The sequence below is a fragment of the Triturus cristatus genome, chromosome 5_2, assembly GCF_964204655.1.
Source record: "Triturus cristatus chromosome 5_2, aTriCri1.1, whole genome shotgun sequence".
NCBI lineage: Eukaryota > Metazoa > Chordata > Amphibia > Caudata > Salamandridae > Triturus > Triturus cristatus.
This window is the reverse complement of record NC_140588.1, coordinates 552037543-552064429: the sequence shown is the minus strand read 5'-3', so window position 1 is coordinate 552064429 and position 26887 is coordinate 552037543. Positions and strand designations below refer to the sequence as shown.

The 26887-nt window shown below is 33.5% G+C and overlaps 21 non-coding genes across 21 annotated transcripts; 11 read left to right on the top strand and 10 right to left on the bottom strand.

The window, feature by feature from the left end:
• The first annotated feature begins 1396 nt into the window (after positions 1–1396).
• Positions 1397–1468, top strand: TRNAQ-CUG (transfer RNA glutamine (anticodon CUG)). The gene has a single exon. It is a non-coding gene; the product is annotated as a tRNA-Gln (tRNA).
• An 825-nt stretch (positions 1469–2293) lies between these two features.
• TRNAQ-UUG (transfer RNA glutamine (anticodon UUG)) lies at positions 2294–2365 on the bottom strand. The gene has a single exon. It is a non-coding gene; the product is annotated as a tRNA-Gln (tRNA).
• A 1548-nt stretch (positions 2366–3913) lies between these two features.
• TRNAQ-CUG (transfer RNA glutamine (anticodon CUG)) lies at positions 3914–3985 on the top strand. The gene has a single exon. It is a non-coding gene; the product is annotated as a tRNA-Gln (tRNA).
• Positions 3986–4810: 825 nt separating this feature from the next.
• On the bottom strand, positions 4811–4882 carry TRNAQ-UUG (transfer RNA glutamine (anticodon UUG)). The gene has a single exon. It is a non-coding gene; the product is annotated as a tRNA-Gln (tRNA).
• A 1548-nt stretch (positions 4883–6430) lies between these two features.
• Positions 6431–6502, top strand: TRNAQ-CUG (transfer RNA glutamine (anticodon CUG)). The gene has a single exon. It is a non-coding gene; the product is annotated as a tRNA-Gln (tRNA).
• An 825-nt stretch (positions 6503–7327) lies between these two features.
• Positions 7328–7399, bottom strand: TRNAQ-UUG (transfer RNA glutamine (anticodon UUG)). The gene has a single exon. It is a non-coding gene; the product is annotated as a tRNA-Gln (tRNA).
• A 1548-nt stretch (positions 7400–8947) lies between these two features.
• TRNAQ-CUG (transfer RNA glutamine (anticodon CUG)) lies at positions 8948–9019 on the top strand. The gene has a single exon. It is a non-coding gene; the product is annotated as a tRNA-Gln (tRNA).
• An 825-nt stretch (positions 9020–9844) lies between these two features.
• TRNAQ-UUG (transfer RNA glutamine (anticodon UUG)) lies at positions 9845–9916 on the bottom strand. Its single transcript has one exon. It is a non-coding gene; the product is annotated as a tRNA-Gln (tRNA).
• A 1548-nt stretch (positions 9917–11464) lies between these two features.
• On the top strand, positions 11465–11536 carry TRNAQ-CUG (transfer RNA glutamine (anticodon CUG)). The gene has a single exon. It is a non-coding gene; the product is annotated as a tRNA-Gln (tRNA).
• Positions 11537–12361: 825 nt separating this feature from the next.
• On the bottom strand, positions 12362–12433 carry TRNAQ-UUG (transfer RNA glutamine (anticodon UUG)). Its single transcript has one exon. It is a non-coding gene; the product is annotated as a tRNA-Gln (tRNA).
• Positions 12434–13981: 1548 nt separating this feature from the next.
• TRNAQ-CUG (transfer RNA glutamine (anticodon CUG)) lies at positions 13982–14053 on the top strand. The gene has a single exon. It is a non-coding gene; the product is annotated as a tRNA-Gln (tRNA).
• Positions 14054–14878: 825 nt separating this feature from the next.
• TRNAQ-UUG (transfer RNA glutamine (anticodon UUG)) lies at positions 14879–14950 on the bottom strand. Its single transcript has one exon. It is a non-coding gene; the product is annotated as a tRNA-Gln (tRNA).
• A 1548-nt stretch (positions 14951–16498) lies between these two features.
• TRNAQ-CUG (transfer RNA glutamine (anticodon CUG)) lies at positions 16499–16570 on the top strand. Its single transcript has one exon. It is a non-coding gene; the product is annotated as a tRNA-Gln (tRNA).
• Positions 16571–17395: 825 nt separating this feature from the next.
• TRNAQ-UUG (transfer RNA glutamine (anticodon UUG)) lies at positions 17396–17467 on the bottom strand. Its single transcript has one exon. It is a non-coding gene; the product is annotated as a tRNA-Gln (tRNA).
• Positions 17468–19015: 1548 nt separating this feature from the next.
• On the top strand, positions 19016–19087 carry TRNAQ-CUG (transfer RNA glutamine (anticodon CUG)). The gene has a single exon. It is a non-coding gene; the product is annotated as a tRNA-Gln (tRNA).
• Positions 19088–19912: 825 nt separating this feature from the next.
• Positions 19913–19984, bottom strand: TRNAQ-UUG (transfer RNA glutamine (anticodon UUG)). The gene has a single exon. It is a non-coding gene; the product is annotated as a tRNA-Gln (tRNA).
• A 1548-nt stretch (positions 19985–21532) lies between these two features.
• Positions 21533–21604, top strand: TRNAQ-CUG (transfer RNA glutamine (anticodon CUG)). Its single transcript has one exon. It is a non-coding gene; the product is annotated as a tRNA-Gln (tRNA).
• Positions 21605–22429: 825 nt separating this feature from the next.
• TRNAQ-UUG (transfer RNA glutamine (anticodon UUG)) lies at positions 22430–22501 on the bottom strand. Its single transcript has one exon. It is a non-coding gene; the product is annotated as a tRNA-Gln (tRNA).
• A 1548-nt stretch (positions 22502–24049) lies between these two features.
• TRNAQ-CUG (transfer RNA glutamine (anticodon CUG)) lies at positions 24050–24121 on the top strand. The gene has a single exon. It is a non-coding gene; the product is annotated as a tRNA-Gln (tRNA).
• Positions 24122–24946: 825 nt separating this feature from the next.
• On the bottom strand, positions 24947–25018 carry TRNAQ-UUG (transfer RNA glutamine (anticodon UUG)). The gene has a single exon. It is a non-coding gene; the product is annotated as a tRNA-Gln (tRNA).
• A 1548-nt stretch (positions 25019–26566) lies between these two features.
• TRNAQ-CUG (transfer RNA glutamine (anticodon CUG)) lies at positions 26567–26638 on the top strand. Its single transcript has one exon. It is a non-coding gene; the product is annotated as a tRNA-Gln (tRNA).
• The last annotated feature ends 249 nt before the right edge of the window (positions 26639–26887 follow it).

Below are 26887 nucleotides of genomic sequence, written 5' to 3'. Positions count from 1 at the left end.
GACTCAAATAACGTTATAACTCTGTTGAACAGTGGTTTTTATGTGAGATAATATTTTTCAATGAAAGATAAGTTGCCCCCTGAGGCAAATCTCTTCTGTCAAAATGGAAAGCTCACCCTGGTACGGGAGGGTGGATGGTGTCATGGTTAGCACTCTGGACTCTGAAAACAGGGATCTGAGTACAAATTTCAGTGGGACTTATCTGAACTTTACAATTTTCTTTTCCATTCAGTTCTTAGAAGTTTTATTTGGAACAACATCACATTTACTTATAAACATGTAAAAATCAACCTGTACATATGTATCTCTGTATATATAGCTATATGTCTCTGTATATTTATAGGAAAACATAAACATATAGATTATAAAAATAAATATAATTAGTGGAGGTGAAAATCATGAACAGTTGTTGCCTCTCAGCATTTGAAACATGAGTTTCTACTTCTTTCTCTTTTATATGTCCTGAAATTGAGATAGTCACTTTTTACTCAGTATTGATCCAACAATACAGTTTATGTATATAAAGCATATCATATGATTTGTGAACAATGTTCAAAAATTAGAATTTGATCAGTACCTGTGATGCCTCCGACCAAAAGCTTATATTTTACGATTGGAGATCAACTGTTGTAAATCAGCATGAAAAACATTTTCTTTTCACGATTTCCATACTAATATAAAACAACATTTTTACTAGCTGAATGAGATCATCATTTGGGTTCCTCTATGTTTGATTGAAGAAAACTTCTCATTCAAAATGTGCTATTTTCGCCTTATCAATAGCGGGAAAGCTTAAAAAAGTGATGCTGTGAATCACCCATCTGAAATGCGTTTGAGAAAATCAGAATATGATTTTATAATGGCTAACTACTTTGTGAAGAAATTTGATGTCAAAGTATTTTAAAGTTTGTATTGATGTAACTTGTTCAAGCTGATGGACATTTTGAAAGCATTCAATAATTGACTCTTTCAACCTACTGGTGTTGGATTTGAGCTATCAATGAACAAAGATGAAGAAATGGAAAAGCTCAAGAGTAATAAAAAAAGTCCCTCCAAGGTTTCAAATCGGATCATTGGATGCAAAGTCCAAATTGCCAACCATTGCTCTATGGAGCCACCCATGCAGGAGACAGAGACATTGCTTCAGTAGTCTGGAAATGTAGACTGTTTTATTATGCTACAGGCAAAGATGAACATTGTGATATAACTTTTATATTCAGATAAACATTTGAATATTTAACACTTTTATAGAGAATATAGCTGAAAAGAATCAAATCACATTAAAGCTCTATCCACTATGACCATTCAAATGAGATATCTTTTTATCAATATAAGAGAAGGCCATCACTGATGCGCTCTCTTTTGTCTCAATGGAAAAGTCACTCTTGTGTGAGAGGGTTCCATGGTGTAATGGTTAGCACTCTGGACTCTGAATCCAGCGATCCGAGTTCAAATCTCGGTGGGACCTACTACAATTATGAGATTCACTGTTTAACTCATTTTTTAGAATTTGGTCTAGAAAAAACATAATATCAATGTTTTATACTGATGCGTATGAACGCATAAGTATGTATAGATGCATACATAGCTTTATCCGTCTAGATAGCTGTTAGACAATATGAACATATCAATTATTCATTAACATAAATATTGAAGCTGAACCTAGAAACTGTTCTTTCACATCCACATTGTAAACATGAGTTTATTTTCCTTTCTCATCTATATGGCCAGTAATGAGATAGTTCATTTTTGCTGATTTCTTAGCTGACAACATGCTGGACTTACACAGTGCATTTCATTGTGAATGTCTTTAAAAGTGAATTTCAGATTCACACCTTTGACATGTCTTTCAAAAGATTCAACTTTTTTGGTTGTGGATTTACTGTTGAAAATCAGTGTGTAAAATCTTTGTACGTCTGAATTTCAAGATTATTATTCAAACTGCACATCTTCGGTCCCCGTAATACAAAGTTTGACTCCTCAAGTTTTGTTTTAATGAATGCTTTGCAATGAAAAAGTTCCTTGTTCGCCTTAACAATAACAGTAAGATTTTAAAAAGTAATGTCTTGCATCAGGCCCCTGTGATGAGTTTGAGAAACCAGAGTGAGTTTGTAAAATCTCTCATTATTTTGAGCCATTTAGTTTCCAGGTATGGTAAAATTTCTATTATTTGCTCACATCTAATAAACTTTTAGAGTATAATCAATAAATTAATTGTTCACCCTACCGGTATTAGATATGTGATATTAATGAATACACTTGAAAGAAAATGATTTGGTCAAGAGTCATAAAATGGTCCCACCGAGATTTGAACTCGGATCATTGGATTCAAAGTCCAAAGTGCTAACCATTACACCATGGAACCTCCCATGTGAAAGGAGCATAAACTGCTGCAGGAATGTGGAAATGTCAAAGTTTTTAATATTCTACTGTCAAAGAGAAACTGTATTGGATTGCTTTCCTATTCTGGTAAACTTTTGCATATTGAACTATGTTGGGGAAGGATGTTGCCCAAAAGACTCAAATAACGTTATAACTCTGTTGAACAGTGGTTTTTATGTGAGATAATATTTTTCAATGGAAGATAAGTTGCCCCCTGAGGCAAATCTCTTCTGTCGAAATGGAAAGCTCACCCTGGTACGGGAGGGTGGATGGTGTCATGGTTAGCACTCTGGACTCTGAAAACAGGGATCTGAGTACAAATTTCAGTGGGACTTATCTGAACTTTACAATTTTCTTTTCCATTCAGTTCTTAGAAGTTTTATTTGGAACAACATCACATTTACTTATAAACATGTAAAAATCAACCTGTACATATGTATCTCTGTATATATAGCTATATGTCTCTGTATATTTATAGGAAAACATAAACATATAGATTATAAAAATAAATATAATTAGTGGAGGTGAAAATCATGAACAGTTGTTGCCTCTCAGCATTTGAAACATGAGTTTCTACTTCTTTCTCTTTTATATGTCCTGAAATTGAGATAGTCACTTTTTACTCAGTATTGATCCAACAATACAGTGTATGTATATAAAGCATATCATATGATTTGTGAACAATGTTCAAAAATTAGAATTTGATCAGTACCTGTGATGCCTCCGACCAAAAGCTTATATTTTACGATTGGAGATCAACTGTTGTAAATCAGCATGAAAAACATTTTCTTTTCACAATTTCCATACTAATATAAAACAACATTTTTACTAGCTGAATGAGATCATCATTTGGGTTCCTCTATGTTTGATTGAAGAAAACTTCTCATTCAAAATGTGCTATTTTCGCCTTATCAATAGCGGGAAAGCTTAAAAAAGTGATGCTGTGAATCACCCATCTGAAATGCGTTTGAGAAAATCAGAATATGATTTTATAATGGCTAACTACTTTGTGAAGAAATTTGATGTCAAAGTATTTTAAAGTTTGTATTGATGTAACTTGTTCAAGCTGATGGACATTTTGAAAGCATTCAATAATTGACTCTTTCAACCTACTGGTGTTGGATTTGAGCTATCAATGAACAAAGATGAAGAAATGGAAAAGCTCAAGAGTAATAAAAAAAGTCCCTCCAAGGTTTCAAATCGGATCATTGGATGCAAAGTCCAAATTGCCAACCATTGCTCTATGGAGCCACCCATGCAGGAGACAGAGACATTGCTTCAGTAGTCTGGAAATGTAGACTGTTTTATTATGCTACAGGCAAAGATGAACATTGTGATATAACTTTTATATTCAGATAAACATTTGAATATTTAACACTTTTATAGAGAATATAGCTGAAAAGAATCAAATCACATTAAAGCTCTATCCACTATGACCATTCAAATGAGATATCTTTTTATCAATATAAGAGAAGGCCATCACTGATGCGCTCTCTTTTGTCTCAATGGAAAAGTCACTCTTGTGTGAGAGGGTTCCATGGTGTAATGGTTAGCACTCTGGACTCTGAATCCAGCGATCCGAGTTCAAATCTCGGTGGGACCTACTACAATTATGAGATTCACTGTTTAACTCATTTTTTAGAATTTGGTCTAGAAAAAACATAATATCAATGTTTTATACTGATGCGTATGAACGCATAAGTATGTATAGATGCATACATAGCTTTATCCGTCTAGATAGCTGTTAGACAATATGCACATATCAATTATTCATTAACATAAATATTGAAGCTGAACCTAGAAACTGTTCTTTCACATCCACATTGTAAACATGAGTTTATTTTCCTTTCTCATCTATATGGCCAGTAATGAGATAGTTCATTTTTGCTGATTTCTTAGCTGACAACATGCTGGACTTACACAGTGCATTTCATTGTGAATGTCTTTAAAAGTGAATTTCAGATTCACACCTTTGACATGTCTTTCAAAAGATTCAACTTTTTTGGTTGTGGATTTACTGTTGAAAATCAGTGTGTAAAATCTTTGTACGTCTGAATTTCAAGATTATTATTCAAACTGCACATCTTCGGTCCCCGTAATACAAAGTTTGACTCCTCAAGTTTTGTTTTAATGAATGCTTTGCAATGAAAAAGTTCCTTGTTCGCCTTAACAATAACAGTAAGATTTTAAAAAGTAATGTCTTGCATCAGGCCCCTGTGATGAGTTTGAGAAACCAGAGTGAGTTTGTAAAATCTCTCATTATTTTGAGCCATTTAGTTTCCAGGTATGGTAACATTTCTATTATTTGCTCACATCTAATAAACTTTTAGAGTATAATCAATAAATTAATTGTTCACCCTACCGGTATTAGATATGTGATATTAATGAATACACTTGAAAGAAAATGATTTGGTCAAGAGTCATAAAATGGTCCCACCGAGATTTGAACTCGGATCATTGGATTCAAAGTCCAAAGTGCTAACCATTACACCATGGAACCTCCCATGTGAAAGGAGCATAAACTGCTGCAGGAATGTGGAAATGTCAAAGTTTTTAATATTCTACTGTCAAAGAGAAACTGTATTGGATTGCTTTCCTATTCTGGTAAACTTTTGCATATTGAACTATGTTGGGGAAGGATGTTGCCCAAAAGACTCAAATAACGTTATAACTCTGTTGAACAGTGGTTTTTATGTGAGATAATATTTTTCAATGAAAGATAAGTTGCCCCCTGAGGCAAATCTCTTCTGTCAAAATGGAAAGCTCACCCTGGTACGGGAGGGTGGATGGTGTCATGGTTAGCACTCTGGACTCTGAAAACAGGGATCTGAGTACAAATTTCAGTGGGACTTATCTGAACTTTACAATTTTCTTTTCCATTCAGTTCTTAGAAGTTTTATTTGGAACAACATCACATTTACTTATAAACATGTAAAAATCAACCTGTACATATGTATCTCTGTATATATAGCTATATGTCTCTGTATATTTATAGGAAAACATAAACATATAGATTATAAAAATAAATATAATTAGTGGAGGTGAAAATCATGAACAGTTGTTGCCTCTCAGCATTTGAAACATGAGTTTCTACTTCTTTCTCTTTTATATGTCCTGAAATTGAGATAGTCACTTTTTACTCAGTATTGATCCAACAATACAGTTTATGTATATAAAGCATATCATATGATTTGTGAACAATGTTCAAAAATTAGAATTTGATCAGTACCTGTGATGCCTCCGACCAAAAGCTTATATTTTACGATTGGAGATCAACTGTTGTAAATCAGCATGAAAAACATTTTCTTTTCACAATTTCCATACTAATATAAAACAACATTTTTACTAGCTGAATGAGATCATCATTTGGGTTCCTCTATGTTTGATTGAAGAAAACTTCTCATTCAAAATGTGCTATTTTCGCCTTATCAATAGCGGGAAAGCTTAAAAAAGTGATGCTGTGAATCACCCATCTGAAATGCGTTTGAGAAAATCAGAATATGATTTTATAATGGCTAACTACTTTGTGAAGAAATTTGATGTCAAAGTATTTTAAAGTTTGTATTGATGTAACTTGTTCAAGCTGATGGACATTTTGAAAGCATTCAATAATTGACTCTTTCAACCTACTGGTGTTGGATTTGAGCTATCAATGAACAAAGATGAAGAAATGGAAAAGCTCAAGAGTAATAAAAAAAGTCCCTCCAAGGTTTCAAATCGGATCATTGGATGCAAAGTCCAAATTGCCAACCATTGCTCTATGGAGCCACCCATGCAGGAGACAGAGACATTGCTTCAGTAGTCTGGAAATGTAGACTGTTTTATTATGCTACAGGCAAAGATGAACATTGTGATATAACTTTTATATTCAGATAAACATTTGAATATTTAACACTTTTATAGAGAATATAGCTGAAAAGAATCAAATCACATTAAAGCTCTATCCACTATGACCAATCAAATGAGATATCTTTTTATCAATATAAGAGAAGGCCATCACTGATGCGCTCTCTTTTGTCTCAATGGAAAAGTCACTCTTGTGTGAGAGGGTTCCATGGTGTAATGGTTAGCACTCTGGACTCTGAATCCAGCGATCCGAGTTCAAATCTCGGTGGGACCTACTACAATTATGAGATTCACTGTTTAACTCATTTTTTAGAATTTGGTCTAGAAAAAACATAATATCAATGTTTTATACTGATGCGTATGAACGCATAAGTATGTATAGATGCATACATAGCTTTATCCGTCTAGATAGCTGTTAGACAATATGAACATATCAATTATTCATTAACATAAATATTGAAGCTGAACCTAGAAACTGTTCTTTCACATCCACATTGTAAACATGAGTTTATTTTCCTTTCTCATCTATATGGCCAGTAATGAGATAGTTCATTTTTGCTGATTTCTTAGCTGACAACATGCTGGACTTACACAGTGCATTTCATTGTGAATGTCTTTAAAAGTGAATTTCAGATTCACACCTTTGACATGTCTTTCAAAAGATTCAACTTTTTTGGTTGTGGATTTACTGTTGAAAATCAGTGTGTAAAATCTTTGTACGTCTGAATTTCAAGATTATTATTCAAACTGCACATCTTCGGTCCCCGTAATACAAAGTTTGACTCCTCAAGTTTTGTTTTAATGAATGCTTTGCAATGAAAAAGTTCCTTGTTCGCCTTAACAATAACAGTAAGATTTTAAAAAGTAATGTCTTGCATCAGGCCCCTGTGATGAGTTTGAGAAACCAGAGTGAGTTTGTAAAATCTCTCATTATTTTGAGCCATTTAGTTTCCAGGTATGGTAAAATTTCTATTATTTGCTCACATCTAATAAACTTTTAGAGTATAATCAATAAATTAATTGTTCACCCTACCGGTATTAGATATGTGATATTAATGAATACACTTGAAAGAAAATGATTTGGTCAAGAGTCATAAAATGGTCCCACCGAGATTTGAACTCGGATCATTGGATTCAAAGTCCAAAGTGCTAACCATTACACCATGGAACCTCCCATGTGAAAGGAGCATAAACTGCTGCAGGAATGTGGAAATGTCAAAGTTTTTAATATTCTACTGTCAAAGAGAAACTGTATTGGATTGCTTTCCTATTCTGGTAAACTTTTGCATATTGAACTATGTTGGGGAAGGATGTTGCCCAAAAGACTCAAATAACGTTATAACTCTGTTGAACAGTGGTTTTTATGTGAGATAATATTTTTCAATGAAAGATAAGTTGCCCCCTGAGGCAAATCTCTTCTGTCAAAATGGAAAGCTCACCCTGGTACGGGAGGGTGGATGGTGTCATGGTTAGCACTCTGGACTCTGAAAACAGGGATCTGAGTACAAATTTCAGTGGGACTTATCTGAACTTTACAATTTTCTTTTCCATTCAGTTCTTAGAAGTTTTATTTGGAACAACATCACATTTACTTATAAACATGTAAAAATCAACCTGTACATATGTATCTCTGTATATATAGCTATATGTCTCTGTATATTTATAGGAAAACATAAACATATAGATTATAAAAATAAATATAATTAGTGGAGGTGAAAATCATGAACAGTTGTTGCCTCTCAGCATTTGAAACATGAGTTTCTACTTCTTTCTCTTTTATATGTCCTGAAATTGAGATAGTCACTTTTTACTCAGTATTGATCCAACAATACAGTTTATGTATATAAAGCATATCATATGATTTGTGAACAATGTTCAAAAATTAGAATTTGATCAGTACCTGTGATGCCTCCGACCAAAAGCTTATATTTTACGATTGGAGATCAACTGTTGTAAATCAGCATGAAAAACATTTTCTTTTCACGATTTCCATACTAATATAAAACAACATTTTTACTAGCTGAATGAGATCATCATTTGGGTTCCTCTATGTTTGATTGAAGAAAACTTCTCATTCAAAATGTGCTATTTTCGCCTTATCAATAGCGGGAAAGCTTAAAAAAGTGATGCTGTGAATCACCCATCTGAAATGCGTTTGAGAAAATCAGAATATGATTTTATAATGGCTAACTACTTTGTGAAGAAATTTGATGTCAAAGTATTTTAAAGTTTGTATTGATGTAACTTGTTCAAGCTGATGGACATTTTGAAAGCATTCAATAATTGACTCTTTCAACCTACTGGTGTTGGATTTGAGCTATCAATGAACAAAGATGAAGAAATGGAAAAGCTCAAGAGTAATAAAAAAAGTCCCTCCAAGGTTTCAAATCGGATCATTGGATGCAAAGTCCAAATTGCCAACCATTGCTCTATGGAGCCACCCATGCAGGAGACAGAGACATTGCTTCAGTAGTCTGGAAATGTAGACTGTTTTATTATGCTACAGGCAAAGATGAACATTGTGATATAACTTTTATATTCAGATAAACATTTGAATATTTAACACTTTTATAGAGAATATAGCTGAAAAGAATCAAATCACATTAAAGCTCTATCCACTATGACCATTCAAATGAGATATCTTTTTATCAATATAAGAGAAGGCCATCACTGATGCGCTCTCTTTTGTCTCAATGGAAAAGTCACTCTTGTGTGAGAGGGTTCCATGGTGTAATGGTTAGCACTCTGGACTCTGAATCCAGCGATCCGAGTTCAAATCTCGGTGGGACCTACTACAATTATGAGATTCACTGTTTAACTCATTTTTTAGAATTTGGTCTAGAAAAAACATAATATCAATGTTTTATACTGATGCGTATGAACGCATAAGTATGTATAGATGCATACATAGCTTTATCCGTCTAGATAGCTGTTAGACAATATGCACATATCAATTATTCATTAACATAAATATTGAAGCTGAACCTAGAAACTGTTCTTTCACATCCACATTGTAAACATGAGTTTATTTTCCTTTCTCATCTATATGGCCAGTAATGAGATAGTTCATTTTTGCTGATTTCTTAGCTGACAACATGCTGGACTTACACAGTGCATTTCATTGTGAATGTCTTTAAAAGTGAATTTCAGATTCACACCTTTGACATGTCTTTCAAAAGATTCAACTTTTTTGGTTGTGGATTTACTGTTGAAAATCAGTGTGTAAAATCTTTGTACGTCTGAATTTCAAGATTATTATTCAAACTGCACATCTTCGGTCCCCGTAATACAAAGTTTGACTCCTCAAGTTTTGTTTTAATGAATGCTTTGCAATGAAAAAGTTCCTTGTTCGCCTTAACAATAACAGTAAGATTTTAAAAAGTAATGTCTTGCATCAGGCCCCTGTGATGAGTTTGAGAAACCAGAGTGAGTTTGTAAAATCTCTCATTATTTTGAGCCATTTAGTTTCCAGGTATGGTAAAATTTCTATTATTTGCTCACATCTAATAAACTTTTAGAGTATAATCAATAAATTAATTGTTCACCCTACCGGTATTAGATATGTGATATTAATGAATACACTTGAAAGAAAATGATTTGGTCAAGAGTCATAAAATGGTCCCACCGAGATTTGAACTCGGATCATTGGATTCAAAGTCCAAAGTGCTAACCATTACACCATGGAACCTCCCATGTGAAAGGAGCATAAACTGCTGCAGGAATGTGGAAATGTCAAAGTTTTTAATATTCTACTGTCAAAGAGAAACTGTATTGGATTGCTTTCCTATTCTGGTAAACTTTTGCATATTGAACTATGTTGGGGAAGGATGTTGCCCAAAAGACTCAAATAACGTTATAACTCTGTTGAACAGTGGTTTTTATGTGAGATAATATTTTTCAATGAAAGATAAGTTGCCCCCTGAGGCAAATCTCTTCTGTCAAAATGGAAAGCTCACCCTGGTACGGGAGGGTGGATGGTGTCATGGTTAGCACTCTGGACTCTGAAAACAGGGATCTGAGTACAAATTTCAGTGGGACTTATCTGAACTTTACAATTTTCTTTTCCATTCAGTTCTTAGAAGTTTTATTTGGAACAACATCACATTTACTTATAAACATGTAAAAATCAACCTGTACATATGTATCTCTGTATATATAGCTATATGTCTCTGTATATTTATAGGAAAACATAAACATATAGATTATAAAAATAAATATAATTAGTGGAGGTGAAAATCATGAACAGTTGTTGCCTCTCAGCATTTGAAACATGAGTTTCTACTTCTTTCTCTTTTATATGTCCTGAAATTGAGATAGTCACTTTTTACTCAGTATTGATCCAACAATACAGTTTATGTATATAAAGCATATCATATGATTTGTGAACAATGTTCAAAAATTAGAATTTGATCAGTACCTGTGATGCCTCCGACCAAAAGCTTATATTTTACGATTGGAGATCAACTGTTGTAAATCAGCATGAAAAACATTTTCTTTTCACAATTTCCATACTAATATAAAACAACATTTTTACTAGCTGAATGAGATCATCATTTGGGTTCCTCTATGTTTGATTGAAGAAAACTTCTCATTCAAAATGTGCTATTTTCGCCTTATCAATAGCGGGAAAGCTTAAAAAAGTGATGCTGTGAATCACCCATCTGAAATGCGTTTGAGAAAATCAGAATATGATTTTATAATGGCTAACTACTTTGTGAAGAAATTTGATGTCAAAGTATTTTAAAGTTTGTATTGATGTAACTTGTTCAAGCTGATGGACATTTTGAAAGCATTCAATAATTGACTCTTTCAACCTACTGGTGTTGGATTTGAGCTATCAATGAACAAAGATGAAGAAATGGAAAAGCTCAAGAGTAATAAAAAAAGTCCCTCCAAGGTTTCAAATCGGATCATTGGATGCAAAGTCCAAATTGCCAACCATTGCTCTATGGAGCCACCCATGCAGGAGACAGAGACATTGCTTCAGTAGTCTGGAAATGTAGACTGTTTTATTATGCTACAGGCAAAGATGAACATTGTGATATAACTTTTATATTCAGATAAACATTTGAATATTTAACACTTTTATAGAGAATATAGCTGAAAAGAATCAAATCACATTAAAGCTCTATCCACTATGACCATTCAAATGAGATATCTTTTTATCAATATAAGAGAAGGCCATCACTGATGCGCTCTCTTTTGTCTCAATGGAAAAGTCACTCTTGTGTGAGAGGGTTCCATGGTGTAATGGTTAGCACTCTGGACTCTGAATCCAGCGATCCGAGTTCAAATCTCGGTGGGACCTACTACAATTATGAGATTCACTGTTTAACTCATTTTTTAGAATTTGGTCTAGAAAAAACATAATATCAATGTTTTATACTGATGCGTATGAACGCATAAGTATGTATAGATGCATACATAGCTTTATCCGTCTAGATAGCTGTTAGACAATATGAACATATCAATTATTCATTAACATAAATATTGAAGCTGAACCTAGAAACTGTTCTTTCACATCCACATTGTAAACATGAGTTTATTTTCCTTTCTCATCTATATGGCCAGTAATGAGATAGTTCATTTTTGCTGATTTCTTAGCTGACAACATGCTGGACTTACACAGTGCATTTCATTGTGAATGTCTTTAAAAGTGAATTTCAGATTCACACCTTTGACATGTCTTTCAAAAGATTCAACTTTTTTGGTTGTGGATTTACTGTTGAAAATCAGTGTGTAAAATCTTTGTACGTCTGAATTTCAAGATTATTATTCAAACTGCACATCTTCGGTCCCCGTAATACAAAGTTTGACTCCTCAAGTTTTGTTTTAATGAATGCTTTGCAATGAAAAAGTTCCTTGTTCGCCTTAACAATAACAGTAAGATTTTAAAAAGTAATGTCTTGCATCAGGCCCCTGTGATGAGTTTGAGAAACCAGAGTGAGTTTGTAAAATCTCTCATTATTTTGAGCCATTTAGTTTCCAGGTATGGTAAAATTTCTATTATTTGCTCACATCTAATAAACTTTTAGAGTATAATCAATAAATTAATTGTTCACCCTACCGGTATTAGATATGTGATATTAATGAATACACTTGAAAGAAAATGATTTGGTCAAGAGTCATAAAATGGTCCCACCGAGATTTGAACTCGGATCATTGGATTCAAAGTCCAAAGTGCTAACCATTACACCATGGAACCTCCCATGTGAAAGGAGCATAAACTGCTGCAGGAATGTGGAAATGTCAAAGTTTTTAATATTCTACTGTCAAAGAGAAACTGTATTGGATTGCTTTCCTATTCTGGTAAACTTTTGCATATTGAACTATGTTGGGGAAGGATGTTGCCCAAAAGACTCAAATAACGTTATAACTCTGTTGAACAGTGGTTTTTATGTGAGATAATATTTTTCAATGAAAGATAAGTTGCCCCCTGAGGCAAATCTCTTCTGTCAAAATGGAAAGCTCACCCTGGTACGGGAGGGTGGATGGTGTCATGGTTAGCACTCTGGACTCTGAAAACAGGGATCTGAGTACAAATTTCAGTGGGACTTATCTGAACTTTACAATTTTCTTTTCCATTCAGTTCTTAGAAGTTTTATTTGGAACAACATCACATTTACTTATAAACATGTAAAAATCAACCTGTACATATGTATCTCTGTATATATAGCTATATGTCTCTGTATATTTATAGGAAAACATAAACATATAGATTATAAAAATAAATATAATTAGTGGAGGTGAAAATCATGAACAGTTGTTGCCTCTCAGCATTTGAAACATGAGTTTCTACTTCTTTCTCTTTTATATGTCCTGAAATTGAGATAGTCACTTTTTACTCAGTATTGATCCAACAATACAGTTTATGTATATAAAGCATATCATATGATTTGTGAACAATGTTCAAAAATTAGAATTTGATCAGTACCTGTGATGCCTCCGACCAAAAGCTTATATTTTACGATTGGAGATCAACTGTTGTAAATCAGCATGAAAAACATTTTCTTTTCACAATTTCCATACTAATATAAAACAACATTTTTACTAGCTGAATGAGATCATCATTTGGGTTCCTCTATGTTTGATTGAAGAAAACTTCTCATTCAAAATGTGCTATTTTCGCCTTATCAATAGCGGGAAAGCTTAAAAAAGTGATGCTGTGAATCACCCATCTGAAATGCGTTTGAGAAAATCAGAATATGATTTTATAATGGCTAACTACTTTGTGAAGAAATTTGATGTCAAAGTATTTTAAAGTTTGTATTGATGTAACTTGTTCAAGCTGATGGACATTTTGAAAGCATTCAATAATTGACTCTTTCAACCTACTGGTGTTGGATTTGAGCTATCAATGAACAAAGATGAAGAAATGGAAAAGCTCAAGAGTAATAAAAAAAGTCCCTCCAAGGTTTCAAATCGGATCATTGGATGCAAAGTCCAAATTGCCAACCATTGCTCTATGGAGCCACCCATGCAGGAGACAGAGACATTGCTTCAGTAGTCTGGAAATGTAGACTGTTTTATTATGCTACAGGCAAAGATGAACATTGTGATATAACTTTTATATTCAGATAAACATTTGAATATTTAACACTTTTATAGAGAATATAGCTGAAAAGAATCAAATCACATTAAAGCTCTATCCACTATGACCATTCAAATGAGATATCTTTTTATCAATATAAGAGAAGGCCATCACTGATGCGCTCTCTTTTGTCTCAATGGAAAAGTCACTCTTGTGTGAGAGGGTTCCATGGTGTAATGGTTAGCACTCTGGACTCTGAATCCAGCGATCCGAGTTCAAATCTCGGTGGGACCTACTACAATTATGAGATTCACTGTTTAACTCATTTTTTAGAATTTGGTCTAGAAAAAACATAATATCAATGTTTTATACTGATGCGTATGAACGCATAAGTATGTATAGATGCATACATAGCTTTATCCGTCTAGATAGCTGTTAGACAATATGAACATATCAATTATTCATTAACATAAATATTGAAGCTGAACCTAGAAACTGTTCTTTCACATCCACATTGTAAACATGAGTTTATTTTCCTTTCTCATCTATATGGCCAGTAATGAGATAGTTCATTTTTGCTGATTTCTTAGCTGACAACATGCTGGACTTACACAGTGCATTTCATTGTGAATGTCTTTAAAAGTGAATTTCAGATTCACACCTTTGACATGTCTTTCAAAAGATTCAACTTTTTTGGTTGTGGATTTACTGTTGAAAATCAGTGTGTAAAATCTTTGTACGTCTGAATTTCAAGATTATTATTCAAACTGCACATCTTCGGTCCCCGTAATACAAAGTTTGACTCCTCAAGTTTTGTTTTAATGAATGCTTTGCAATGAAAAAGTTCCTTGTTCGCCTTAACAATAACAGTAAGATTTTAAAAAGTAATGTCTTGCATCAGGCCCCTGTGATGAGTTTGAGAAACCAGAGTGAGTTTGTAAAATCTCTCATTATTTTGAGCCATTTAGTTTCCAGGTATGGTAAAATTTCTATTATTTGCTCACATCTAATAAACTTTTAGAGTATAATCAATAAATTAATTGTTCACCCTACCGGTATTAGATATGTGATATTAATGAATACACTTGAAAGAAAATGATTTGGTCAAGAGTCATAAAATGGTCCCACCGAGATTTGAACTCGGATCATTGGATTCAAAGTCCAAAGTGCTAACCATTACACCATGGAACCTCCCATGTGAAAGGAGCATAAACTGCTGCAGGAATGTGGAAATGTCAAAGTTTTTAATATTCTACTGTCAAAGAGAAACTGTATTGGATTGCTTTCCTATTCTGGTAAACTTTTGCATATTGAACTATGTTGGGGAAGGATGTTGCCCAAAAGACTCAAATAACGTTATAACTCTGTTGAACAGTGGTTTTTATGTGAGATAATATTTTTCAATGAAAGATAAGTTGCCCCCTGAGGCAAATCTCTTCTGTCAAAATGGAAAGCTCACCCTGGTACGGGAGGGTGGATGGTGTCATGGTTAGCACTCTGGACTCTGAAAACAGGGATCTGAGTACAAATTTCAGTGGGACTTATCTGAACTTTACAATTTTCTTTTCCATTCAGTTCTTAGAAGTTTTATTTGGAACAACATCACATTTACTTATAAACATGTAAAAATCAACCTGCACATATGTATCTCTGTATATATAGCTATATGTCTCTGTATATTTATAGGAAAACATAAACATATAGATTATAAAAATAAATATAATTAGTGGAGGTGAAAATCATGAACAGTTGTTGCCTCTCAGCATTTGAAACATGAGTTTCTACTTCTTTCTCTTTTATATGTCCTGAAATTGAGATAGTCACTTTTTACTCAGTATTGATCCAACAATACAGTTTATGTATATAAAGCATATCATATGATTTGTGAACAATGTTCAAAAATTAGAATTTGATCAGTACCTGTGATGCCTCCGACCAAAAGCTTATATTTTACGATTGGAGATCAACTGTTGTAAATCAGCATGAAAAACATTTTCTTTTCACAATTTCCATACTAATATAAAACAACATTTTTACTAGCTGAATGAGATCATCATTTGGGTTCCTCTATGTTTGATTGAAGAAAACTTCTCATTCAAAATGTGCTATTTTCGCCTTATCAATAGCGGGAAAGCTTAAAAAAGTGATGCTGTGAATCACCCATCTGAAATGCGTTTGAGAAAATCAGAATATGATTTTATAATGGCTAACTACTTTGTGAAGAAATTTGATGTCAAAGTATTTTAAAGTTTGTATTGATGTAACTTGTTCAAGCTGATGGACATTTTGAAAGCATTCAATAATTGACTCTTTCAACCTACTGGTGTTGGATTTGAGCTATCAATGAACAAAGATGAAGAAATGGAAAAGCTCAAGAGTAATAAAAAAAGTCCCTCCAAGGTTTCAAATCGGATCATTGGATGCAAAGTCCAAATTGCCAACCATTGCTCTATGGAGCCACCCATGCAGGAGACAGAGACATTGCTTCAGTAGTCTGGAAATGTAGACTGTTTTATTATGCTACAGGCAAAGATGAACATTGTGATATAACTTTTATATTCAGATAAACATTTGAATATTTAACACTTTTATAGAGAATATAGCTGAAAAGAATCAAATCACATTAAAGCTCTATCCACTATGACCATTCAAATGAGATATCTTTTTATCAATATAAGAGAAGGCCATCACTGATGCGCTCTCTTTTGTCTCAATGGAAAAGTCACTCTTGTGTGAGAGGGTTCCATGGTGTAATGGTTAGCACTCTGGACTCTGAATCCAGCGATCCGAGTTCAAATCTCGGTGGGACCTACTACAATTATGAGATTCACTGTTTAACTCATTTTTTAGAATTTGGTCTAGAAAAAACATAATATCAATGTTTTATACTGATGCGTATGAACGCATAAGTATGTATAGATGCATACATAGCTTTATCCGTCTAGATAGCTGTTAGACAATATGAACATATCAATTATTCATTAACATAAATATTGAAGCTGAACCTAGAAACTGTTCTTTCACATCCACATTGTAAACATGAGTTTATTTTCCTTTCTCATCTATATGGCCAGTAATGAGATAGTTCATTTTTGCTGATTTCTTAGCTGACAACATGCTGGACTTACACAGTGCATTTCATTGTGAATGTCTTTAAAAGTGAATTTCAGATTCACACCTTTGACATTTCTTTCAAAAGATTCAACTTTTTTGGTTGTGGATTTACTGTTGAAAATCAGTGTGTAAAATCTTTGTACGTCTGAATTTCAAGATTATTATTCAAACTGCACATCTTCGGTCCCCGTAATACAAAGTTTGACTCCTCAAGTTTTGTTTTAATGAATGCTTTGCAATGAAAAAGTTCCTTGTTCGCCTTAACAATAACAGTAAGATTTTAAAAAGTAATGTCTTGCATCAGGCCCCTGTGATGAGTTTGAGAAACCAGAGTGAGTTTGTAAAATCTCCCATTATTTTGAGCCATTTAGTTTCCAGGTATGGTAAAATTTCTATTATTTGCTCACATCTAATAAACTTTTAGAGTATAATCAATAAATTAATTGTTCACCCTACCGGTATTAGATATGTGATATTAATGAATACACTTGAAAGAAAATGATTTGGTCAAGAGTCATAAAATGGTCCCACCGAGATTTGAACTCGGATCATTGGATTCAAAGTCCAAAGTGCTAACCATTACACCATGGAACCTCCCATGTGAAAGGAGCATAAACTGCTGCAGGAATGTGGAAATGTCAAAGTTTTTAATATTCTACTGTCAAAGAGAAACTGTATTGGATTGCTTTCCTATTCTGGTAAACTTTTGCATATTGAACTATGTTGGGGAAGGATGTTGCCCAAAAGACTCAAATAACGTTATAACTCTGTTGAACAGTGGTTTTTATGTGAGATAATATTTTTCAATGAAAGATAAGTTGCCCCCTGAGGCAAATCTCTTCTGTCAAAATGGAAAGCTCACCCTGGTACGGGAGGGTGGATGGTGTCATGGTTAGCACTCTGGACTCTGAAAACAGGGATCTGAGTACAAATTTCAGTGGGACTTATCTGAACTTTACAATTTTCTTTTCCATTCAGTTCTTAGAAGTTTTATTTGGAACAACATCACATTTACTTATAAACATGTAAAAATCAACCTGCACATATGTATCTCTGTATATATAGCTATATGTCTCTGTATATTTATAGGAAAACATAAACATATAGATTATAAAAATAAATATAATTAGTGGAGGTGAAAATCATGAACAGTTGTTGCCTCTCAGCATTTGAAACATGAGTTTCTACTTCTTTCTCTTTTATATGTCCTGAAATTGAGATAGTCACTTTTTACTCAGTATTGATCCAACAATACAGTTTATGTATATAAAGCATATCATATGATTTGTGAACAATGTTCAAAAATTAGAATTTGATCAGTACCTGTGATGCCTCCGACCAAAAGCTTATATTTTACGATTGGAGATCAACTGTTGTAAATCAGCATGAAAAACATTTTCTTTTCACGATTTCCATACTAATATAAAACAACATTTTTACTAGCTGAATGAGATCATCATTTGGGTTCCTCTATGTTTGATTGAAGAAAACTTCTCATTCAAAATGTGCTATTTTCGCCTTATCAATAGCGGGAAAGCTTAAAAAAGTGATGCTGTGAATCACCCATCTGAAATGCGTTTGAGAAAATCAGAATATGATTTTATAATGGCTAACTACTTTGTGAAGAAATTTGATGTCAAAGTATTTTAAAGTTTGTATTGATGTAACTTGTTCAAGCTGATGGACATTTTGAAAGCATTCAATAATTGACTCTTTCAACCTACTGGTGTTGGATTTGAGCTATCAATGAACAAAGATGAAGAAATGGAAAAGCTCAAGAGTAATAAAAAAAGTCCCTCCAAGGTTTCAAATCGGATCATTGGATGCAAAGTCCAAATTGCCAACCATTGCTCTATGGAGCCACCCATGCAGGAGACAGAGACATTGCTTCAGTAGTCTGGAAATGTAGACTGTTTTATTATGCTACAGGCAAAGATGAACATTGTGATATAACTTTTATATTCAGATAAACATTTGAATATTTAACACTTTTATAGAGAATATAGCTGAAAAGAATCAAATCACATTAAAGCTCTATCCACTATGACCATTCAAATGAGATATCTTTTTATCAATATAAGAGAAGGCCATCACTGATGCGCTCTCTTTTGTCTCAATGGAAAAGTCACTCTTGTGTGAGAGGGTTCCATGGTGTAATGGTTAGCACTCTGGACTCTGAATCCAGCGATCCGAGTTCAAATCTCGGTGGGACCTACTACAATTATGAGATTCACTGTTTAACTCATTTTTTAGAATTTGGTCTAGAAAAAACATAATATCAATGTTTTATACTGATGCGTATGAACGCATAAGTATGTATAGATGCATACATAGCTTTATCCGTCTAGATAGCTGTTAGACAATATGAACATATCAATTATTCATTAACATAAATATTGAAGCTGAACCTAGAAACTGTTCTTTCACATCCACATTGTAAACATGAGTTTATTTTCCTTTCTCATCTATATGGCCAGTAATGAGATAGTTCATTTTTGCTGATTTCTTAGCTGACAACATGCTGGACTTACACAGTGCATTTCATTGTGAATGTCTTTAAAAGTGAATTTCAGATTCACAACTTTGACATGTCTTTCAAAAGATTCAACTTTTTTGGTTGTGGATTTACTGTTGAAAATCAGTGTGTAAAATCTTTGTACGTCTGAATTTCAAGATTATTATTCAAACTGCACATCTTCGGTCCCCGTAATACAAAGTTTGACTCCTCAAGTTTTGTTTTAATGAATGCTTTGCAATGAAAAAGTTCCTTGTTCGCCTTAACAATAACAGTAAGATTTTAAAAAGTAATGTCTTGCATCAGGCCCCTGTGATGAGTTTGAGAAACCAGAGTGAGTTTGTAAAATCTCCCATTATTTTGAGCCATTTAGTTTCCAGGTATGGTAAAATTTCTATTATTTGCTCACATCTAATAAACTTTTAGAGTATAATCAATAAATTAATTGTTCACCCTACCGGTATTAGATATGTGATATTAATGAATACACTTGAAAGAAAATGATTTGGTCAAGAGTCATAAAATGGTCCCACCGAGATTTGAACTCGGATCATTGGATTCAAAGTCCAAAGTGCTAACCATTACACCATGGAACCTCCCATGTGAAAGGAGCATAAACTGCTGCAGGAATGTGGAAATGTCAAAGTTTTTAATATTCTACTGTCAAAGAGAAACTGTATTGGATTGCTTTCCTATTCTGGTAAACTTTTGCATATTGAACTATGTTGGGGAAGGATGTTGCCCAAAAGACTCAAATAACGTTATAACTCTGTTGAACAGTGGTTTTTATGTGAGATAATATTTTTCAATGAAAGATAAGTTGCCCCCTGAGGCAAATCTCTTCTGTCAAAATGGAAAGCTCACCCTGGTACGGGAGGGTGGATGGTGTCATGGTTAGCACTCTGGACTCTGAAAACAGGGATCTGAGTACAAATTTCAGTGGGACTTATCTGAACTTTACAATTTTCTTTTCCATTCAGTTCTTAGAAGTTTTATTTGGAACAACATCACATTTACTTATAAACATGTAAAAATCAACCTGCACATATGTATCTCTGTATATATAGCTATATGTCTCTGTATATTTATAGGAAAACATAAACATATAGATTATAAAAATAAATATAATTAGTGGAGGTGAAAATCATGAACAGTTGTTGCCTCTCAGCATTTGAAACATGAGTTTCTACTTCTTTCTCTTTTATATGTCCTGAAATTGAGATAGTCACTTTTTACTCAGTATTGATCCAACAATACAGTTTATGTATATAAAGCATATCATATGATTTGTGAACAATGTTCAAAAATTAGAATTTGATCAGTACCTGTGATGCCTCCGACCAAAAGCTTATATTTTACGATTGGAGATCAACTGTTGTAAATCAGCATGAAAAACATTTTCTTTTCACGATTTCCATACTAATATAAAACAACATTTTTACTAGCTGAATGAGATCATCATTTGGGTTCCTCTATGTTTGATTGAAGAAAACTTCTCATTCAAAATGTGCTATTTTCGCCTTATCAATAGCGGGAAAGCTTAAAAAAGTGATGCTGTGAATCACCCATCTGAAATGCGTTTGAGAAAATCAGAATATGATTTTATAATGGCTAACTACTTTGTGAAGAAATTTGATGTCAAAGTATTTTAAAGTTTGTATTGATGTAACTTGTTCAAGCTGATGGACATTTTGAAAGCATTCAATAATTGACTCTTTCAACCTACTGGTGTTGGATTTGAGCTATCAATGAACAAAGATGAAGAAATGGAAAAGCTCAAGAGTAATAAAAAAAGTCCCTCCAAGGTTTCAAATCGGATCATTGGATGCAAAGTCCAAATTGCCAACCATTGCTCTATGGAGCCACCCATGCAGGAGACAGAGACATTGCTTCAGTAGTCTGGAAATGTAGACTGTTTTATTATGCTACAGGCAAAGATGAACATTGTGATATAACTTTTATATTCAGATAAACATTTGAATATTTAACACTTTTATAGAGAATATAGCTGAAAAGAATCAAATCACATTAAAGCTCTATCCACTATGACCATTCAAATGAGATATCTTTTTATCAATATAAGAGAAGGCCATCACTGATGCGCTCTCTTTTGTCTCAATGGAAAAGTCACTCTTGTGTGAGAGGGTTCCATGGTGTAATGGTTAGCACTCTGGACTCTGAATCCAGCGATCCGAGTTCAAATCTCGGTGGGACCTACTACAATTATGAGATTCACTGTTTAACTCATTTTTTAGAATTTGGTCTAGAAAAAACATAATATCAATGTTTTATACTGATGCGTATGAACGCATAAGTATGTATAGATGCATACATAGCTTTATCCGTCTAGATAGCTGTTAGACAATATGAACATATCAATTATTCATTAACATAAATATTGAAGCTGAACCTAGAAACTGTTCTTTCACATCCACATTGTAAACATGAGTTTATTTTCCTTTCTCATCTATATGGCCAGTAATGAGATAGTTCATTTTTGCTGATTTCTTAGCTGACAACATGCTGGACTTACACAGTGCATTTCATTGTGAATGTCTTTAAAAGTGAATTTCAGATTCACAACTTTGACATGTCTTTCAAAAGATTCAACTTTTTTGGTTGTGGATTTACTGTTGAAAATCAGTGTGTAAAATCTTTGTACGTCTGAATTTCAAGATTATTATTCAAACTGCACATCTTCGGTCCCCGTAATACAAAGTTTGACTCCTCAAGTTTTGTTTTAATGAATGCTTTGCAATGAAAAAGTTCCTTGTTCGCCTTAACAATAACAGTAAGATTTTAAAAAGTAATGTCTTGCATCAGGCCCCTGTGATGAGTTTGAGAAACCAGAGTGAGTTTGTAAAATCTCCCATTATTTTGAGCCATTTAGTTTCCAGGTATGGTAAAATTTCTATTATTTGCTCACATCTAATAAACTTTTAGAGTATAATCAATAAATTAATTGTTCACCCTACCGGTATTAGATATGTGATATTAATGAATACACTTGAAAGAAAATGATTTGGTCAAGAGTCATAAAATGGTCCCACCGAGATTTGAACTCGGATCATTGGATTCAAAGTCCAAAGTGCTAACCATTACACCATGGAACCTCCCATGTGAAAGGAGCATAAACTGCTGCAGGAATGTGGAAATGTCAAAGTTTTTAATATTCTACTGTCAAAGAGAAACTGTATTGGATTGCTTTCCTATTCTGGTAAACTTTTGCATATTGAACTATGTTGGGGAAGGATGTTGCCCAAAAGACTCAAATAACGTTATAACTCTGTTGAACAGTGGTTTTTATGTGAGATAATATTTTTCAATGAAAGATAAGTTGCCCCCTGAGGCAAATCTCTTCTGTCAAAATGGAAAGCTCACCCTGGTACGGGAGGGTGGATGGTGTCATGGTTAGCACTCTGGACTCTGAAAACAGGGATCTGAGTACAAATTTCAGTGGGACTTATCTGAACTTTACAATTTTCTTTTCCATTCAGTTCTTAGAAGTTTTATTTGGAACAACATCACATTTACTTATAAACATGTAAAAATCAACCTGCACATATGTATCTCTGTATATATAGCTATATGTCTCTGTATATTTATAGGAAAACATAAACATATAGATTATAAAAATAAATATAATTAGTGGAGGTGAAAATCATGAACAGTTGTTGCCTCTCAGCATTTGAAACATGAGTTTCTACTTCTTTCTCTTTTATATGTCCTGAAATTGAGATAGTCACTTTTTACTCAGTATTGATCCAACAATACAGTTTATGTATATAAAGCATATCATATGATTTGTGAACAATGTTCAAAAATTAGAATTTGATCAGTACCTGTGATGCCTCCGACCAAAAGCTTATATTTTACGATTGGAGATCAACTGTTGTAAATCAGCATGAAAAACATTTTCTTTTCACAATTTCCATACTAATATAAAACAACATTTTTACTAGCTGAATGAGATCATCATTTGGGTTCCTCTATGTTTGATTGAAGAAAACTTCTCATTCAAAATGTGCTATTTTCGCCTTATCAATAGCGGGAAAGCTTAAAAAAGTGATGCTGTGAATCACCCATCTGAAATGCGTTTGAGAAAATCAGAATATGATTTTATAATGGCTAACTACTTTGTGAAGAAATTTGATGTCAAAGTATTTTAAAGTTTGTATTGATGTAACTTGTTCAAGCTGATGGACATTTTGAAAGCATTCAATAATTGACTCTTTCAACCTACTGGTGTTGGATTTGAGCTATCAATGAACAAAGATGAAGAAATGGAAAAGCTCAAGAGTAATAAAAAAAGTCCCTCCAAGGTTTCAAATCGGATCATTGGATGCAAAGTCCAAATTGCCAACCATTGCTCTATGGAGCCACCCATGCAGGAGACAGAGACATTGCTTCAGTAGTCTGGAAATGTAGACTGTTTTATTATGCTACAGGCAAAGATGAACATTGTGATATAACTTTTATATTCAGATAAACATTTGAATATTTAACACTTTTATAGAGAATATAGCTGAAAAGAATCAAATCACATTAAAGCTCTATCCACTATGACCAATCAAATGAGATATCTTTTTATCAATATAAGAGAAGGCCATCACTGATGCGCTCTCTTTTGTCTCAATGGAAAAGTCACTCTTGTGTGAGAGGGTTCCATGGTGTAATGGTTAGCACTCTGGACTCTGAATCCAGCGATCCGAGTTCAAATCTCGGTGGGACCTACTACAATTATGAGATTCACTGTTTAACTCATTTTTTAGAATTTGGTCTAGAAAAAACATAATATCAATGTTTTATACTGATGCGTATGAACGCATAAGTATGTATAGATGCATACATAGCTTTATCCATCTAGATAGCTGTTAGACAATATGAACATATCAATTATTCATTAACATAAATATTGAAGCTGAACCTAGAAACTGTTCTTTCACATCCACATTGTAAACATGAGTTTATTTTCCTTTCTCATCTATATGGCCAGTAATGAGATAGTTCATTTTTGCTGATTTCTTAGCTGACAACATGCTGGACTTACACAGTGCATTTCATTGTGAATGTCTTTAAAAGTGAATTTCAGATTCACACCTTTGACATGTCTTTCAAAAGATTCAACTTTTTTGGTTGTGGATTTACTGTTGAAAATCAGTGTGTAAAATCTTTGTACGTCTGAATTTCAAGATTATTATTCAAACTGCACATCTTCGGTCCCCGTAATACAAAGTTTGACTCCTCAAGTTTTGTTTTAATGAATGCTTTGCAATGAAAAAGTTCCTTGTTCGCCTTAACAATAACAGTAAGATTTTAAAAAGTAATGTCTTGCATCAGGCCCCTGTGATGAGTTTGAGAAACCAGAGTGAGTTTGTAAAATCTCTCATTATTTTGAGCCATTTAGTTTCCAGGTATGGTAAAATTTCTATTATTTGCTCACATCTAATAAACTTTTAGAGTATAATCAATAAATTAATTGTTCACCCTACCGGTATTAGATATGTGATATTAATGAATACACTTGAAAGAAAATGATTTGGTCAAGAGTCATAAAATGGTCCCACCGAGATTTGAACTCGGATCATTGGATTCAAAGTCCAAAGTGCTAACCATTACACCATGGAACCTCCCATGTGAAAGGAGCATAAACTGCTGCAGGAATGTGGAAATGTCAAAGTTTTTAATATTCTACTGTCAAAGAGAAACTGTATTGGATTGCTTTCCTATTCTGGTAAACTTTTGCATATTGAACTATGTTGGGGAAGGATGTTGCCCAAAAGACTCAAATAACGTTATAACTCTGTTGAACAGTGGTTTTTATGTGAGATAATATTTTTCAATGAAAGATAAGTTGCCCCCTGAGGCAAATCTCTTCTGTCAAAATGGAAAGCTCACCCTGGTACGGGAGGGTGGATGGTGTCATGGTTAGCACTCTGGACTCTGAAAACAGGGATCTGAGTACAAATTTCAGTGGGACTTATCTGAACTTTACAATTTTCTTTTCCATTCAGTTCTTAGAAGTTTTATTTGGAACAACATCACATTTACTTATAAACATGTAAAAATCAACCTGTACATATGTATCTCTGTATATATAGCTATATGTCTCTGTATATTTATAGGAAAACATAAACATATAGATTATAAAAATAAATATAATTAGTGGAGGTGAAAATCATGAACAGTTGTTGCCTCTCAGCATTTGAAACATGAGTTTCTACTTCTTTCTCTTTTATATGTCCTGAAATTGAGATAGTCACTTTTTACTCAGTATTGATCCAACAATACAGTTTATGTATATAAAGCATATCATATGATTTGTGAACAATGTTCAAAAATTAGAATTTGATCAGTACCTGTGATGCCTCCGACCAAAAGCTTATATTTTACGATTGGAGATCAACTGTTGTAAATCAGCATGAAAAACATTTTCTTTTCACGATTTCCATACTAATATAAAACAACATTTTTACTAGCTGAATGAGATCATCATTTGGGTTCCTCTATGTTTGATTGAAGAAAACTTCTCATTCAAAATGTGCTATTTTCGCCTTATCAATAGCGGGAAAGCTTAAAAAAGTGATGCTGTGAATCACCCATCTGAAATGCGTTTGAGAAAATCAGAATATGATTTTATAATGGCTAACTACTTTGTGAAGAAATTTGATGTCAAAGTATTTTAAAGTTTGTATTGATGTAACTTGTTCAAGCTGATGGACATTTTGAAAGCATTCAATAATTGACTCTTTCAACCTACTGGTGTTGGATTTGAGCTATCAATGAACAAAGATGAAGAAATGGAAAAGCTCAAGAGTAATAAAAAAAGTCCCTCCAAGGTTTCAAATCGGATCATTGGATGCAAAGTCCAAATTGCCAACCATTGCTCTATGGAGCCACCCATGCAGGAGACAGAGACATTGCTTCAGTAGTCTGGAAATGTAGACTGTTTTATTATGCTACAGGCAAAGATGAACATTGTGATATAACTTTTATATTCAGATAAACATTTGAATATTTAACACTTTTATAGAGAATATAGCTGAAAAGAATCAAATCACATTAAAGCTCTATCCACTATGACCATTCAAATGAGATATCTTTTTATCAATATAAGAGAAGGCCATCACTGATGCGCTCTCTTTTGTCTCAATGGAAAAGTCACTCTTGTGTGAGAGGGTTCCATGGTGTAATGGTTAGCACTCTGGACTCTGAATCCAGCGATCCGAGTTCAAATCTCGGTGGGACCTACTACAATTATGAGATTCACTGTTTAACTCATTTTTTAGAATTTGGTCTAGAAAAAACATAATATCAATGTTTTATACTGATGCGTATGAACGCATAAGTATGTATAGATGCATACATAGCTTTATCCGTCTAGATAGCTGTTAGACAATATGAACATATCAATTATTCATTAACATAAATATTGAAGCTGAACCTAGAAACTGTTCTTTCACATCCACATTGTAAACATGAGTTTATTTTCCTTTCTC